This window comes from Camelina sativa, chromosome 18 (genome assembly GCF_030686135.1).
Source record: "Camelina sativa cultivar CO46 ecotype springtype chromosome 18, ASM3068613v1".
NCBI classification, from domain to species: Eukaryota; Viridiplantae; Streptophyta; class Magnoliopsida; order Brassicales; family Brassicaceae; genus Camelina; species Camelina sativa.
The window spans coordinates 6,092,025-6,102,315 of NC_141897.1; the positions used below are offsets into that span (position 1 = coordinate 6,092,025).

Sequence of the window (10,291 nt, forward strand, 5' to 3'; positions counted from 1 at the left end):
CTTTGTATCCTCCTCCTTGGTTCTGCATATAACAGAACTCAGCAAACTCCCTATCTCCTTCCTGGACTGGAGCTTCTTCTTCACCAATGAAGTGAATGGTTTTTGACTGGCTTAGGAGAATCTTGTCAAGTTTCTCATTGGCCATCTTTAAATCCTGCTTGTATTTGTCCTCCTGATCAGTGGAGGGGATCCTCATGGTTCTATCATAATCTTCATTATAATTACCATCTGACTGAGCAAGGTTCTCAACCAATTCCCATCCTTCTTCCACATTCTTGTTGAGGAAGTTGCCATTTGAAGCTGTATCAAGAAGCATTCTTATCTTGGGAAGCACTCCTCTATACAAAGTGCTTAGAAGGGACTCATTGCTGAAGCCATGGTGAAGACACTGAGTTTGGAATCCTTTAAACCTCTCCCAAGCTTCACAAAAACTCTCATTATTCCTTTGAGCAAACCCAGAAATTTCATTCCTTAATCTAGCAGTCCTTGCATTGGAGAAGAACTTGGCCAGAAAAGCTTTTTTGCATGCATCCCATGTGGTTATAGCTCCAGTAGGAAGAGTCTTCTCCCATAGATGAGCTTTGTCTCCAAGGGAAAATGAGAATAGCCTTAACTTGAAGTCATCTTCACTTACTCCATTGATTTTTGTGAGGCCACATATTCTGTCAAACTCATCAAGGTGATCTAGAGGATCCTCCATTGGCAACCCATGAAATTTGTTGGCTTGTATCATGGAGATTAATCCACTCTTTATTTCATAATTATTATTGGCCACAGCAGGAGGCACAATACCAGCTCTTTGGTTGTGTGTGTTAGGTGCATCCCCAGCACCAATGTGTATAGGTCTATGATCATGGTGATCTTTCTGCTCCATGACTACTTGTTCTTCTTGTTGTTGAACTACTCTTCTTTGCTTATGTCTCAAACCCTTTTGTAGCCTGTGGATGTTGTCAATAGGCCTTTGAAGACTGTCTTTGCCTTTTGACCTTGTGTGCATCAACAAACTCGACTAAAGACTCGAACAGGTACACGGTCGAGCGCAGGCTCGAGTGGGTGGTCGAGTCAACTGGGAAGTAATGGCTATTTGGATCCGGCTTCTGACTCGATCAGGTGCTCGATCATGGCTCGGTCGAGTGGTGGTCGAGTGGGTGGTCGAGTGGGTACCTGAAACTTAAGACAGCCAAGCAAAGGAAGATTCGAGTTCAGTAACTTCACAAGTCCGTAAACGAACTTAATCTTAGACTAATAATGATCCTAAATGTCACAAAACAAACTCAAATGGGCAACGACGCCAAATTGAAACTGACTATTTTTGTGGTTGGTAGTGAATGATGTATGAAATGATGACTTATGAATGAATGGATGTAAGGGTGTTTCAATTCCCCTTATGCAATTGTAGTATAAGAGGTGTCAATCCAATCTGAGTGTTTGTGAACAATCAAGATGTGCATATGAGTCTAAGTCAAGCCAGATGTAAAGGATGTTTGTCACTAACAATCCTATTATGAAATGTAAAGTGCAGAAAGTAAAACTACAAGAACTAGGAGCTAAATGCAACTGGAACAGAGTGATTATAACAAACAGAAATAGAAACTATGGAAATGCAAGTATTGAACTAATGCAAGGTAAGTAATGAACAGGATACTAAATGAATGCAACAGAAATGCAACTAGGGTGAAACAGGACAAACACAAATCATAAATACAAGTTCTGGGTTGGAACTCGAGCAAGCACTCGATCGAGTGCTGATCGAGTGCAGGATCGAGCTGGACAAATACGCAAAACAGAGCAACACAAGAAAAACAGAGCAATACCAAAACGAATCAAACAAAGATCAAACAACAGGATTTAAGCTAAGAAATCAATAAACATGGAAGGTCTTGAGGAGGGATTCATGGGCTGGACTATGATTGAGGTCATCTAACTTGGTCAACAAATGTCAAACAACTTGAGCTAATCTCTGGACATATATTTCTAAGACATGTCTAATCCACTCTCATGGCAAGAAACAATCAAACTCATGCATCTCTAGACTTGTTCTCACAAAGTAAAGAATCTACACAAGCAAGCATTAAGCAATATGTCAAAAATCAAACAAGACTTCTAATCTCTTAGCAAGCCTAATGATAGTCTCTAGATCTAGCCTTATCTATGCTCCTTAGACATTGGTGTGATGCTAAGAGGCTTGAAATCAAACCCTACCCTCTCAGATATAGGATTAGCATTAAGAACATCTAGCCTAGAAGAGATCTAGAACAATCAATCTTGACCAAATCAAACAAACCTCAAACACAGCCCAGCCTAACCCATCCTCAAGATCCTAAGCAACTACTCACAAGAACACATGATGAACATCAAAGTCATAAACCAAGAAAATGATGAAACTTGCATGATTAGATAGATAAAGCAAAGATCTACAATATTGAAGAAGGAATCAAACACGAATTCTTAATATCTTGAAAGTTATGGAACCAACAAAATCCAAGAATTCTTTGTTTTTCTCCTTCAAGGAGGTACAAGATCTAAAAAAAAAAATGTAAAAGGAATAATTCCCAAAAAGGTAAAAACTAGGTTTTTGACTCTCTAAAAAGCTGGACTCTTTTGGTGGCTGCAGGTACAAGCCCTTATATAGAAAAAGTAGTGGAAGCCCTAAAAACGCTAAAAGACAAAATAGCCAGGCGGCTCGACCAACTAGACCTGGTGCTCGGTCGAGTGACCGGTCGAGTTGGCTCCTCTTGTGCTCCTCCCACTCGGTCGAGTCCCTCTCAGCACACGGTCGAGTGTCTGGTCGAGTGGGCAGTCGAGTTGGACTCCGGATCTTGGTTCTTCAGCCTTAGCTCTCTTGCTTTCTCCTCATGATTGCTTCACTTCTCCTGAGCATTGCTTCCATGCTCCTTAAGCTCCAAAATCACCTGTTTATGCATGAAAAGATGCAAATGCAATGCAACTAAACTCTAATGCAAGAACAGTCCTAAAGCTATGCAATAATGATCAAAATGGATAGCAAAAGATGCAAAAGATGTGAATATATTAAGGGAAAACAGGGTGAAATATATGAACATCACCTCTGTTCACTTCTTTATTACCTATATCCTATTCTTCTTCTTTTCTCTTTTTTCTGTTTTTTTTTTAAGAATATTGAAGGGAAGAGAGAGGGGAAGCATACTATGTGAGGAGATGCATGTCTTGTGAGGCTTGAAGGGAAGAGTCTTGTTCAATGTATACCAAGTCCCAAGGCAAGAAGTTAAATCCGGTTAAGTCCTTTCGAAGCTAGAGGCAACGCAGGATCAACTTCTTGTTCTCGTCGGTGAGGGTCTTTTGGGGCGTGTTGATTATGCTCATGTTCTTTCCAAGCTTCATTCAAAAATCAAAAGTACTAGAGCAATCATAAGAGTGTTAGTTCAAAGCAAAAATTCCTAGAGATGATCATAGTTTCCCAATACTTCTTTTTTTTTAGAAAATAAAAAAGACTCAAAGAAAAAGAAAATTCAAATAAAACAACCAAAGAAAACGACATTAGTAACTTGGAGACACCCCTCCCCCTGACTTACTTCACACCGTCCCGGTGTGAAAGCAAAACCAAGAAAAGAATGAATCCCACAAAGAAAATAAGAAAAATGAAAAAAAAAAAAGAAAAAAGAAAAAAAAAAGGAAAAGAAACAAAAACCGGTGATCTCGCATCTGGTGTTGGTGTGGTGTTGGCAAGGGTGGGGATCGATCGGTCTCGGGATGGGATCAACCGATCTGCAACATTATTGAACGTAGATACCCGCAGCAAACCAACGGGATCGACCGATCTGTAAGGAGGATCGACCGATCTGAAGCTCCTAGAACAAAAAGAAAATTTCGCATCTTCTGCGTTTGGAACCTGTTCCTGAAAATACTTAACACCAGACGTGATTTCACAGTAATAAATCCTAAAAACAAAACCAAAATCCTAAGACAAATAAAAAAATAAACGGTAAGCCAGTGCAAACCCCATGGGTTGCCTCCCATAAGCGCTTGTTTAAGGTCTGAAACGACCTGACCCGTTTTTTTTTTTAAATAATAAGTAATTAAATAATAAATAACAATAAACTACAACTATTGGTCTCATACCCACTAGACACCTAACCACAATCACAACCAACAGCGGAAATATCCAATACCAATAAATATCCAATAAATAATAACCAATAATCAAATATAACAATAATCCAATAGACAATCATCAGAAAACATGGAACCAGCAACCTAGCAATGTTTCTAATGACTCAACTCTAACAACCTAGCAATGCCAAACAACATCAAATCGAGTCCCTAGAACATCCTCCTCTTCATTGCCTTGATTCCACGATCACACTTTGCCTTTACCTGCACCATAAACACAAATTCCAATGCATGAGTATTTTGTAAACTCTCACTAAGGCAATCCTCCCATCTACTGGACTATACATACAAGCAATAGAGATACTCTAACCATCAAACAACAATCAACAACAAATTGTACTATGCATCGACCGGCACAAGGCTTGCATCGACCGACACCAACAGGGAACAGCATTGACCGACACTGGGTATGCATCGGTCGACATAAGGTTCACTTGCCTCGACTGATGCTTCCACTTGCATCGACCAACGCATGCTCGACATCACGCGGAAACCCTAATCGCATCGACCGACGCCTCCAGATGGCATCGACCGATGTTCATAGGTCAATCCACGCCGTCCTCGCACTATCATCGACCGACGCACATAGTGCATTGACCGATGCACATACCGAGCATCGTTTTCCTCGAAGCTTCTCGCCGGATCTTTGTTCCTGCAACCATAAGACTCAATCCCAAGCCACAAGAAAGCTTCCTAACGCCTCAAATAACATTCTAACAAGCTTAACAACACATAAACTAACAGATCAGAGGAATCTCCAGCTTAGATAAGCCATGGTCATGCACTTACCTTTTCCACAGAAGATTCTGATCCACAAACAAGCAAAAACACGCTCCTAGGAAGCTCCTACAACGATCTCAGCTACAGATCTCTACAGAAATGCCTCCAATCTCTCAAAACTCACCAAGAACACTTAGAAATCTTTTCTCTCTTCCTTCCTCTCTCAAAACGGCTAAAACTCGTCGAATGAGACAAACATACGACTTAAAGGTTTTTCTTTTTCCCTTTGCCCACAACGCAGCGTTTAATTTAAGTCAAAACGCAGAAAACTTAACCTGCATCGACCGTTGCTTCTCCAGCATCGACCGATGCTCTTCCAGCATCGACCAATGCTCCTCCAGCATCGACCAATGCACATCCCCAAACCGGGATTTCGGTTCGCGGATGTTACAATTCTCCCCCACCAATTTAGATTTGTCCTTGAATCTCAAACAACCATCAGCCAAGGACTCCCGTGCAACCGTCTCCACGGTTCGCACTCCTCCGACCGGTCTACGAAAGGTCACCTCTAGGCGATAGACTCACGCTCTAGGAATTATTTGCTCTTGACTTTTGGACTTTCCTTTTCTCATAGGCCTAAACATTGAGTTTTTATTGGCTCCTCATCAGGCCGAAGCCTGCACGCCATAATATTGGCTCCTCATCGGGCCTAAGCCCACATGCTATAATATTGGCTCCTCATCGGGCCTAAGCCTGCATGCCATAATATATAAAGAAGTCTAATACTCGTCTCTCGGGTTTCCACCCTACACTGCATCCCCGGATCGTCATCCGAAGTCGATATACCCATCATACTCTCAAGCCACAAAGTCCTAGAATATGACGGTACTAGGAGAACCAAAGTACCCCAAGAGTCGCGAGCAAACAATTCTGAACACGTCTAAGTCCTATCCCTATCCAGGTTTTCTTCCCGTGGCTCGCGTAAGACAACACAATGTCCTATCGGCATAACTCCTCCGCCGAGAATGAGCTTCCTTCATGTTCAGCTTGAGAACCCAAATCTTCTCCGAGGTCTCCTGAACAAAATCCACTCCGTACATGCTCCTCTCTCCCACCTGAGTCCAGCATAACGGTGTACGACACGGCTTCCCATACAAAGCCTCATAAAGAGCCATGCCCTATACTCGCCTGGTAACTATTGTTGTAAGCAAACTCTACCAAGCTAAGGTGATCTGCCCAATGGCCACCCCAATCCAACACACACATCCTCAGCAAATCCTCCAACGTCTGGATCGTCCTCTCTGACGATCCATCTGTCTAGGGATGATACGCTGTACTCATATGCACCTTAGTGCCAATCTCTCCCTGAAATGCCCTCCATAACACCGAAGTGAAATTGGAATCCCTATCAGACACAATGCTCGCTGGCACCCCATGCAACCTGACTATCTCCTTTACATACTTCTTTGCCAAGACCGCTGCTCCATCAGTGTTCTTAATGGACAGAAAATGTGCCGACTTAGTCAACCGGTCCATAATGACCCAAATAGCATCAAACATCCTGGACACTGGCAAACCTACCACGAAGTTGATGTTCATATATTTTACCCTGTTTTCCCTTAATATATTCACATCTTTTTCATCCTTTGCTATCCTTTTTGACCATTATTGCATAGTTTTAGGATTGTTCTTGCATTAGAGTGTAGTTGCATTGCATTTGCATCTTTTCTTGCATAAACAGGTGATTTTGGAGCCTAAGGAGCATGGAAGCAATGCTGAGGAGAAGTGAAACAATCCTGAGGAGAAAGCAAAGGAGTTAAGGCTGGAGAACCAAGGTCCGGAGTCCCACTCGACTGCCCACTCGACAAGACACTCGACTGTATGCTGAGAGTGACTCGACCGAGTGGAAGGAGCACAAAAAAAACAAACTCGACCGAGCACCGGGTCGAGTTGGCCGAGCCGCCTTGCTATTTTGTCTTTTAGCATTTTTAGGGCTTCCCCTCCTTTTTCCTATTTAAGGACATTGTACCCTGCAGCCACCAGGAGAGCAGCTTTTTAGATATTCTCAAACCTAGTATTTTACCCTTTTGGGAATTTATGCTTTTTGCACTTTTATTTTCTTAGATCTTGTACCTCTTTTGAAGGAAAAAACACAAGATTCTTCATACTTGTTTGTTTCATAACTTTCAAAATATCAAGAATTCGAGTTTGATTCCTTCTCCAATATTGTAGATCTCTGTTTTATCTTTCTAATCATGCAAGTTTCGTGTTTTTCTGGGTTTATGACTTTGCTGTTCATCATGTGTGATTGTGAGTAGTTTCCTTAGCTCTTAGGGATTGTTTAGGCTGGATGGATGTTGTGGTTATTTGATTTGGTCAAGCTTGATTGTTGTAGATCTCTTATAGGCTAGATGTTCTTAATGCTGATCCTATAACTGAGAGGGTAGGGTTTGATCTCAAGCTTCTTAGCATCACACCAATGTCTAAGGTGCATAGATAAGGCTAGATCTAAAGATTATCATTAGGCTAGATCTTGTTTGATTCTTGACATATTGCTTAATGCTTGCTTGTATAGATTCTTTACTTTGTGAGAACAAGTCTAGAAATATATGAGCTTGATTATTTTTGCCATGAGAGTGGATTAACATGTTCTTAGAGATTAATGTCTAGAGATTAGCTCATGTTGATTGAGGTTTGTTGATCAAGTTAGATAACCACAATCTAAGTTCAGCCCATGAATCCATCCCTAAGACCTTCCTTGTCTATTGATTTTCTAGTCTAAATTATGTTGTTTGATCGTTGTTTGATTTACTTTTGTCTTGCTCTGTTTTGTTTGCATTGCTTTATTTTACGTTTTTGTCCAGCTCGACCCTGCACTCGATCTACACTCGATCGAGTGCTTGCTCGAGTTCATTCCTTGCTCGAGTTCATTCCCAGAACTCTTGTTTATGATTTGTGTCTATCCTGTCTCGTTTCTTATTTCATTCTAGTTGCATTTCTGTTGCATTCATTTAGTTTCCTGTTCATTACTTTCCTTGCATTAGCTCATTACCTGCATTACTATAGTTTGATCTCTATTCTAGTTTCATTATTGTCATAATCATTCTGTTCTATTACATTTAGTATCTTGTCCATTCAGCTTTTACATTAAGCATTTTACATTCTGCAATAGGTTGTTAGTGACAAACACCCTCTATAATTGGCTTAACTTAGACAAGTATTGCACACCTTGATTGCTTGCATTCACTCATTTAGGATTGATACCTCTTATACTACAATTGCATAAGGGGAATTGAAACACCCTGCTTACACCATTGTTCATCATCATCATCACATCATTCATTCACATTCCATTTCACACACACACAAAACCAGAAACTCGTTTCAATTTGGCGTCGTTGCCCATTTGAGTGTTTATTAGTGACAATTAGGGTCAATATTAGACTAAGATTAAGTTCTTTCAATCACTAGTTCATTACTAATCTCGAATTTTTCCTCTGTTTGTCTGTGTTGCATATCAGGTACCACTCGACCATCAACTCGAGCTCACACCCGATCGAGTGCTGATCGAGTGAGTGATCGAGCCACGTACCAAGTATATTTGCACTTCTCCTTTCAGTCAGCTCGATCGTCCACTCAAGCCTGTGCTCGACCGAGTGCCTGTCCGAGTTGCCAATCTGGTTGTTGATGCAAACAAGGTCAAAGGGTAATCACAATCTCCAAGGACTTCTTGACAACATCAACAGGCCACCAAGGGGTTTGAGACATCAGAGAAGAAGAGTAGTACAAGAACAAGAGGATTAAGTAATCATGGAGCAACAAGATAACCATGATCAAAGACCTAGACACATTGGTGCTGGGGATGCACCTAACACACACAACTGAAGAACTGGTATTGTGCCTCCTGCTGTGGCCAATAATAATTATGAGATCAAGAGTGGATTGATCTCTATGATACAAGCCAACAAATTTCATGGGTTGCCAATGGAGGATCCTCTAGATCACCTTGATGAGTTTGACAGGATATGTGGACTCACAAAAATCAATGGAGTGAGTGAAGATGGCTTCAAGTTAAGGCTATTCCCATTTTCCCTTGGAGACAAAGCTCTTCTCTGGGAGAAGACTCTTCCTACTGGAGCAATAACCACATGGGATGCTTGCAAGAAAGCTTTTCTGGCCAAGTTCTTCTCCAATGCAAGGACTGCTAGGTTGAGGAATGAAATCTCAGCTTTTGTGAGGCATGGGAGAGATTTAAAGAATTTCAAACTAAGTGTCCCCACCATGGATTCAGCAATGAGTCTTTGCTAAGCACTTTGTACAGAGGAGTTCTACCCAAGATTAGAATGCTACTTGATACAGCCTCCAATGGAAACTTTTTCAACAAGAATGTGGAAGAAGGCTGGGAGTTGGTAGAGAATCTTGCTCAATCAGATGGTAATTATAATGAAGATTATGATAGAACCATAAGGATCACCTCCACTGATCAAGAGGACAAATACAAGAAAGATTTAAAGATGGTCAATGAGAAGCTTGACAAGATTCTCCTAAGCCAATCAAAGACCATTCACTTCATTGGTGAAGAAGAGGTTCCAGTCCAAGAAGGAGATAGGGAGTTTGCTGAGTTGTGCTACATGAAAAACCAGGGAGGATTCAAAGGTTACAACCAAGGAGGATTCAAGAATAACAATCTCTCTTATAGGAGTAACAATGTGGCTAACCCACAAGCTCAATTCTACCCTCCTCAATAGCCTCAACAGCCTCAACAGCAACAAAACTATATACCAAAGCAGCAACAATAGGTGTTCCAGCCCCAATTGTGTCCCCCACCAGGGTTTCAGAATAACCAAGACCAGGAACAAGACTTAAGAGCTATGATGCAACAATTGTTGGTTGGGAAAGCCAATGGAAACCTTGAGGAGGCTAAACAATTTGCTGAGTTGAGTCAAAGGTTAACATCACAGTATAATTATCTCAATATGAAGTTTGAAGGTCTGAACTCAAGAGTGAAGTATATGGAGAGCAATATAGCATCTACTTCAGCTCCAAAACCCACCCAACTCCCTGGAAAAGCTATTCAAAATCCAAGGGAGTTCACAGCCAAAGCCATTCACGTTTATGAGGAAACTGTCACTGGGGACAGTGAAGTCCAAGCTGGGGAGGATTCATCATTTGTTGAAGCCCAGAGTGAAGTATTTGTAAAGCAAACTAAATCCGGCAGTGAACTCGACCCACCACTTGAACACACACACGATCGAGTGGGTGATCGAGTGACTGATCGAGCTGAAATCTCCAAAGCTGATAAGCCCATTAAGTTCATTCCTCCTCCTTACAAGCCTCCACTACCATTCCCAGGGCGTTTCAAGGCACAGAAGCTTAAGGAACTAAGGGAGATCATTGAGAAAAAAGAAATGATGGCTTTGCA

General features: G+C 41.4%; 1 non-coding gene and 1 pseudogene across 1 annotated transcript; one reads left to right on the forward strand and one right to left on the reverse strand.

The window, feature by feature from the left end:
• The first annotated feature begins 371 nt into the window (after positions 1-371).
• LOC147921595 (small nucleolar RNA R71) lies at positions 372-478 on the forward strand. Its single transcript, XR_015589890.1, has one exon. It is a non-coding gene; the product is annotated as a small nucleolar RNA R71 (small nucleolar RNA).
• Positions 479-9,089: 8,611 nt separating this feature from the next.
• Positions 9,090-9,157, reverse strand: LOC147921596 (small nucleolar RNA R71; annotated as a pseudogene).
• Positions 9,158-10,291: the final 1,134 nt, after the last annotated feature.